The sequence below is a fragment of the Cynocephalus volans genome, chromosome 4 (assembly GCF_027409185.1).
Source record: "Cynocephalus volans isolate mCynVol1 chromosome 4, mCynVol1.pri, whole genome shotgun sequence".
Lineage (NCBI taxonomy): Eukaryota > Metazoa > Chordata > Mammalia > Dermoptera > Cynocephalidae > Cynocephalus > Cynocephalus volans.
In genome coordinates, this window is record NC_084463.1 from 153,890,695 (window position 1) to 153,899,137 (window position 8,443).

The window sequence follows — 8,443 nt, forward strand, 5'->3', positions numbered from 1 at the left end:
GAAGGTCCCCTATTGCTTTGTAGTTGATGGAGTTTGGATGTATTGTCGTCCCAGAACTCATGTGGAAATCTGATCACCAATGTGGCAGTGTACCCAGAGATGTCTTAATTTGTTCAAGCAATGAAACCACAACTGGTACAGCAGCTGCAATTGGAGTCACCACTTGTTTAAGCTTATGATAATCCACTTTCATCCTCTGAGATCCATCTATCTTCTTCACAGGCCAAATAGGAGAGTTGAATGGGAATGTGGTGGGAATCACTACCCCTGCCTCTTTCAAGTCCTTGATAGTAGCACTAATCTCTGCAATCCCTCCAGGGATGTAGTATTGTTTTTGATTTACTCTTTTCCTAGGTAGAGGCAGTTCTAATGGCTTCCATTTGGCCTTTCCCACCATAATTGTCCTCACTCCACAGGTCAGGGAGCTAATGTGGGGATTCTGCCAGCTGCTAAGTATATCTATTCCAATTATACATTCTGGAACTGGGGAAATAACCCAAGGATGGGTTTGGGGATCCACTGAACCCACAGTGAGTCAGACCTGGGCTAAGACTCCATTAATCATTGGACCCTCATTAGCCCCTATTGTAACTGGAGGGCCACTGTGATGTTTCAGGTCTTCTGGAATCAATGTCAATTCAGATCCAGTGTCTAGTAGTCCCTGAAAGCTTTGATTATTTCCCTTTCCCCAATGTCATTTACTATGGTAAGAAGTCACAGGTCTCCTTGGGGGATAGTGAGTAAGTTCTCACTCTATTAGTTCCCATGAGAGCTGGTTGTTTAAAAGATCCTGGCATCTCCCTCTTTCTCTCTCTTGCTTCCTCTTGCCATGTGATCTGCTTATACCCACTGGTCGCCTGCCACTTTCCACCATGAGTAGAAGCAGCCTGAAGCATATGCCAGATGCTTCTGTCTCAGAATTACAAGCCAAATAAACCTCTGTTCTTTTATGAATTACCAGTCTCAGGTATTCTGTTATAGCAACACAAAACAGACTAATAGAGTAGTATAGCCTATAATGTTTCTGCTTCTTTAAACTCTAAGAGGACCAGAACATATCAGAGAGCTATAGAGCTCTAAAATTTTCTAGTATGCCCCACGTCAAAGAAGCATGTCCTGTACAGCCCACATCTTCCCAAATCCCTGATCTAGCGAAGACAGTATCCCACTTTTCTATTTCTCAGGAGTCACTGAAACCTCATCACCTCCCCAGAACAATCTATAATGATTTGTCCTCTTTACGAAGTCCCCATACATCACTTTCTTCCCCTGTGAAGTCCTCAGAATTCCACTCTAATGTTTTAAGTTTTTCTATAAGGGCAGGCTGTTGTTTGTCTCAAGCTCTACGTGACACACTAAAATTGGCACTATCAATCTTTTTGACCCAAAGGAAATTGCATCTATGGCCCTTCTATGCCTTGTTACCTGCCACTGGTAAGTTGGAACAGCATTTTTCTGTCACAGAGAGGTACAACCACATCTAAAGTCACCGGCATTCCAGCGTTCTCTGACTGTCTGAGTTACCCCTCCCTGACCGTCCATAAGTACATAATCTACTCGATCACCAAAGCTCGTGAATTGAGAGTCAAGCTGCTCCTTTGGACCACCAAGAAAATCACTAGGAACTTTGAGACAAAACAGGTATTCCTGAATAAACCCCAACCCATGAGTCCTCCTGTCATTTCAGAAGCCAGCAGAGAAGGCCCTGGCAAAAAACTACCCTCAGGTTTGAGAGTGAAAAGGGCTTTTGGTGAGTTCCCTGCTGAACTGAGACAACGAATACACTGTCATGCAGAAGTGTGGAAGTGTTTAGTAATTGACTCAAGGTAACTTTTAACGGGTTGATTTTAACCTAGGTTAGAGGTAGAGCGACCCTTTGAACTTTAGGTCTCTCCAAAGTCCTCCAAGAGATCTTGCAAAGGTAGGTCTCCTGAGGATCCCTAAGCAGCTTCCAGATTTTATGGGTAGATGCTTCTGCCACCAGCTGTATACCCCCTTGTTCTAAGGTAGCTGCTGCATCCTGGTCTCACATTTCTAAGGGTTAATGAAGGACATTGACATGAAAGGAGCATACCAGAGACCCTTGACACACCATGACAAAATGTAGAGGGTGGGCTGCATTAGGCCCCGACAGTCACCCAGGCCTGCAGTCCCAATGCCCTGCCCTGAGCAAGAGTTTCAGGGCCTCATAGAGGTTCAAAGATGGCCAGCTCATGGCCACTTTTTGTGATGCAAGGTATATTAAAAAATTCAAACCAAAACATAGATAAAGATTAAAATAGCTATAAAATGTGTATATTTTATAAATTTATGCTGTAATAACCAAAAATACCGTACAGTACAATTGTCCTACTCACAAGATCAGTACAGGAATTATAAAGCATTAATTTAGAGTGGATTCTTGGCAATGTATGACTTTTATGGGGAATGTTTTCCTTCACTTCTGTCAGAGTCCCTTCATATATCCCTCATTGGGAGATAATACCAGGAGCTCAAGTTTGAGACCCTTTGTGAAAGTGGGGCCATGCCCTAATGGCTCACCCTGTCCTCTACTCCACCGTGATCCTATGATGAACCTGCAAAGCCTCGAAGGATGGAAGGACATTCAAGGCTAGCTAGCAGTGAGGGGCCCCAAATCAGAGGGGAATGGGGTCACCCTGAAATGCAGCCTGAAAAGCCTAAAGCTGATTAGCATGGACTCAGCACCTGTGAAACCAGAATTCATTGCTGCCATTCAGAAAGTCCGCCTTTCTGCCAGAGGCCAGGCTGCGTGTTTCAGAAGTTACCCTGTGACTAACACTGGGTAATATGGGATGTCAGAACTGAGCTGTACCCGGACAGCCCTGAGGCAGTGACATATAAAGATAAACCTTTCTGTTTTGATCCACAGACTAGATGCATCAGGGTAATTGACTTGGAGAAGTCCCTGCTGGAGTCCTTCATAGTGACTACTTTCTGTCAGGTGGAAGATGTTCCTGATGGAGGAAGCAAAAGAGTTTGGGTCCAGCCCTAGCCCTGTGCACTGCATGAATCTGAGGTGAGCTCTAGAGAGACTTCAGAGCTGATCCTAAAGGCTGATGCAATACAGGCTGGTCTGGAACTGGCAGGTGCTCAAGGCAACTGGCAAGCGTAGCAGCCCTACAGATGGGAAGGGAGCCCACAAGGAAGCTGCTCTCCTGGCCCACGTCCTGAGAAAGAGTTTGCCAGAAACCTCAGCAGTTTTAAGGCAGATTTGAGCTAGCAGTGGAACTGGAGTCAGACCAGGGGGTGCAGATCGTCTGCCACTGTCTTAGCTAAATGACCTTGAATAAATCACATATTGAACTTTGGTCTCCTCATCTGTAAAAGGAAGATAACTTAGACTATTGAGATGGGCTTCATAAAGCCTGGATCTTACACATTTCTAGAACAAAATATTAACCATTCATGATTCTCAATTTTAAATCTTAAAATGTAATCTAAGGAAATAACTGTCACTATTCACAAAGACTTGAAAACAGGAGAATAATCACAATGATATTCAAAAAAGTGAAAAGTCAGAAAAATACTTAAATGTCCAACCACAGGGCAGTGGTTAAATAAGTTACGTGATACCCACTCAAAGGAACGTTGAGCAAAAATGCTGAGCTTCAGGGGAGAACGTTGGCCGGTGAGGCCGGCAGCGAGGTAGTGGATTGGAGCTTTGGGGAGGTACGGTGAAGGGTTTTTTTCCAGTCAGATTCAGTAATAAAATGTGAAACAGAGGACATGGCAGCCTAACCATCCACAAGCCTTCGTGGGGAGCATTCACAAAGGACAAGGCTTTGCATTTCAAAGAAAACTGAAGATTCAGCAAAATTACAAGAAACTAAGGAAGAAAAAAATAGTTCAAACATCACAGGAATCCCAGTTCACAGATCAGTATCCAGATCATCTGAAACATCTCTACTTAGCTGAAGAGGAAAGACTCAGGAAACAACTAAGAAAAGTTGAGCAGCCTTTGTCAGAGCAAGTTGACCAGACTTTGCCTGAGGAACAGTGTAGCATTGACCAGCCTCAGCTAGAAAATAATGTAGCAAAACAGTAAACTCCTGTACTATTCCAAAGAAAGAGAAAAAGAAAACATCAAATCAAAAAGCACAAGAAGAATATGAACAGATACAAGCTAGGCATGCTGCTAAGAAACAAGAATCAGAGAGAAAACAAGAGAGAGAAGCTCAAAGATGCTACAAAAAAGAAGAAAATGGAAGTGTTCAAAATATTGAGCAAGAGAGTATGTTTACGAAAATACTGTCAAATGAAGAAAGCAGACTGCAAAACAGTATGATGATTATATCAGTCTTCTAAATATGTTATCCATGTGATTTTTATTTCTCAACAAGGACTCATCTCTCCATCCTGTCTTACGTCCAGCACATTGCCCCACCAGCAGGATTAGGTAGCTGCTCATGTGCAGCTGGGCTCCACCTGGACATATCCTTCTTGTATGCATCTTCACTTGGCCCTTATTGCAGAAATATTTATCTGTGAACAATTCTGCCTCTCCCACCAAAAGACAGGCCCACCCGAACATGTGTGGAGCTCTGGGCAGAAATGAAAGTCCACATACCATTCTCTAAATATTCAGGATACAAACCAAGCTGAAAACTGTTATATAAAATATGTCCTATTCTTTATCTTGACAAATACACCTTCATGAATAAGTAATCAATCATAGAAAATAACAATGGAGAAATATGCATTAAAATGTCAGTAGTATCTATCTCTAGACAGTGGAACTGTGGTTGCTTATTGTCTGAGGGTTTTATAAAATGTCTATAATGTAAATGTAGGACTTCTGTGCTATTCATTCATGGATACTTACTGAGTGCCTACTTTATATGAAGAATTTTTCTAGGCACTTAGTGTATATCAAAACAGACAAAGATTCCAGCCTTCACTGGGCTCATAACTTCACACGGGATGATAGACAATAAAATAAATAAAGAAGTAAATTGCATAGTGTGGTTGAAGGTGATAAGTACAGTCATGTGCCACATAACAATGTTTTGGTCAACAATGGACCGCATTACAATGGTCCCATAAGAATATAATGGAGCCAAAGAATTCCTATGGCCTAGTGAAGTTGTAGCTGTCTTAACGTTGTATCGCAATTACTGTTTTTAAAAAAATAAATTTAGTGTAGTCTAAGTGTACAGTGTTCATGAAGTCTACAGTAGTGTACAGTAATGTCTGAGGCCTTCACATTCACTCACCACTTAGTTACTGATTCACCCAGAGCAACTTCAGTCCTGCAAGCTCCATTCATGGTATGTGCCCTATACAAGTGTACCATTTTTTTTTTATCTTTTACACCATATTTTTACTGTACCTTTTCTATGTTTATATATTTAGATACACAAATACTTATCATTGTGTTACAATTGCCCACAGTAGTCAGTAAAGTAACATGCTGTACAGGTTTGTAGCCTAGGAGCCATTGGCTATACTACATAGTCTAAGTATGTAGTAGGCTCTACCATCTACATCTGTATAAGTACACTCTAAGATGTTCACACTACACTAAAATCATCTAACGACACATTTCTCAGATTGAAACTCCCCTGTAAAGCAACACATGACTGTGACTATGTACATAGAAGAGTTTTAATGGACCTGTCAGTCAAAGATCCCTATTCTTCCCTGATCAAGTGGTGGTGGTTATGAGTCATATACCAGACTAATCAGATCTTTGGAAGGTGAATCTCAAGGGTTGTGAAACACTGATGACGAGAACTGAACTGATGATTAATTTTCCTTTCTCACTCAGGTCAGTCAGAGCCACTTTCGGTTACTTGGAACCGGAAGGCCCTACGTACAGGTACCATAATTCCGATTTTTTTATGAAAAACTCGAAACTACAGAGGTCAGATGGTGGCTAGTAACTGGTGGAGCTGGGATCTCACCCCGTGCATACAGATTCCTGAGTCTGTGATTTTACCCACTGTACTGAGTTTACAATGTGAGAAAGGTAGCTGCTAGCTGGGAGAGGCTCCATTCTGCTGAGCTGTTAACTGCTAGCTAGTCTAGAATTTTGATAATTTTGTGGGAGAAAGGAGATTCAACGGAGCAAGATTATAATTTTTTTTGTTTTTATATTTCTCATTTTTCATTTTAATTCTAATGTCTTACATGTTTTTTCTAAATTGTATAAAAATAAAAACATGCCAATTGTATTAAAGAAAATTCTGAAGTAAGAAATAAATCACCCATGTTTCTACCACCCCAAAACCATTTTCATGTCTGTCATTCCTTCTGGTCTTTGTCCACATGCATACATATTTTGGGTAGATACCTTGAATAAGTTATTATATATTTTGCTTTCTACTGATATATTCATTATCATTGCTTTCTTCTATAATGTTCTCAATGACTACTGACCCTGTGATACTCATGTTTATTAATTGCTCCTTAGAATTTTTTTTTAGTGGGCTTTAAATTCAGTAAGGAAACTGTCTACTCTTTTTTCCCCTCAATATTGGAAACTCTTGTGTTTTAGGTGGCTGGTTTATTTTGCAAACTAGTTTATATCTTTAGAACATGCTAAAGTCGATAAATGTTATTTGGTTTAACCATTTATTTAGGAACCATCAATTATTTTATTGGTTTAAACTTTCCCTGTTTACTTTGGGTTTTGTCATTGAAAGTGTTATCACTTGATAACTTGATATGTGGTGTTCACTATTCTTTCAACAAGTTCCTCTAACTCTGGATATAATCAGGAGGATTTTCAATGTAGTTCTGTGCCATCTGCAAATGTTAACATCCTAGGACCTGAATTCCAGGAGTTAGAGACTGGTAATGTGAAATGGTGATAGGATTTTACCAGTTGGGAACGGTGGGGAGATATGTCTTCCTTTGTGCTCTTTGTTTCCTGGGCTTGGAAAACATATGGTGTGTAATAAGAAGCGTTCTCTTGAAACAGGTAGATAGGGAATGTAGATAGAAAAGAAACTACCATAATAGGTTAAGACCTAGTTGTGATGGCCTGGAATAAAAAATCAAAAGATTAAGATTCAATGCTGACACAGAAAAAGTTGGGGGTGGAGAACAGAGGATAACTTTATGAACAAAAATATTTTTAAAAAAAGAGTTAAGAATAAATGTAGCCAGGGAGATAAGAGATTTGCACACTGAAAACTACAAAGCCTTCCTGAAGAAATTAAAGAAGACTTAAATAAATGGAAAGATACCCCATGTTCATGGACTGGAAGACTTAATATTGGCAGTATTACTCGAATACTACCCAAAGTGATCTACAGATTCAATGCAATCCCTATCAGAATTCCAATAATGTTTTTGCAGAAATAGAAAAACCTATCTTAAAATTCATATGAATCTCAAGAGACCCCAAGTAGCCAAAACAATCTTGAAAAAGAAAAATAAAATAGGGAGACACACTTCCTGCTTTCAAAACTTACTACAAAACTACCAAGCAATCGAAACAGTGTGGTGCTGGCATAAGGACAGACATGTAAACCAACGGAATAGAATAAAGAGCCCAGAAATAAACCCTATGGTTAACTGATTTTCTGAAAGGTTGCCAAGATAATTCAATGGAGAAAGGGCGATCTTTTCAATAAGGTGCGGAGAGAACTGTATATCCACGTGCAAAAGAATGAAATTGAACTCTTACCTTACAGTATATAAAAAAGAATTCAAAATGGATCAAAGACCTAAACATAAGACCTAAAACTATAAAACTCTTAGAAGAAAACAGAGAGGAAAATTTTCATGGCGTTTGATTTGGTAATGCTTTCTTGAATATAATGTCCAAAGCACAGACAACAATAAAAAAATGGATAAGTCAGACTTTATCAAATTTAAACATGTTGGGCATCTATCAAGAGAGTGAAATGACAACCCCTAGAATGAGAGAACATACTTATAAATCATATTTTTGATAAGATGTTAATATACAGAGTACATAAAGAACACCTACAACTGAACATTAACAACAGCACCAACAAAAACAATTCAAAAATGAGCAAAGGACTTGAACAGACATTTCTCCGAAGTATACATACAAATGGCCAATAAACACATACAAAGAAGCTTAACTTCACTCATCATTAGGGAAGAGCAAATCAAAATCACAATGAGATACCAATTCCTACCCATTATTGTGGGACTCAAACACATACTTGAATACCAGTGTTCATAGCAGCATTATTTATAATAACTAAAAGGTGAAAGCCTCCCAGGTGTCCAGCAGAAGGTGAACGATATAAACAAAATGTGGCATATATGCAAAATAGAATATTATTGTGCCTTAAAAAGAAAAATTCTGACATATGCTATAACATGGATGAAGCTTGTAAACATTATGCCAAGTGAAATAAGCAGGACACAAAAGGACAAATACTGTATAGTACCACTTATGTTAAGAACCTAAAATAAGTGAATTCTTAGAGCCAGAGGGTAG

At 39.5% G+C, this 8,443-nt stretch overlaps 1 pseudogene; it reads left to right on the forward strand.

The window, feature by feature from the left end:
- Positions 1-3,730: 3,730 nt before the first annotated feature.
- On the forward strand, positions 3,731-4,306 carry LOC134376620 (thyroid transcription factor 1-associated protein 26-like; annotated as a pseudogene).
- The last annotated feature ends 4,137 nt before the right edge of the window (positions 4,307-8,443 follow it).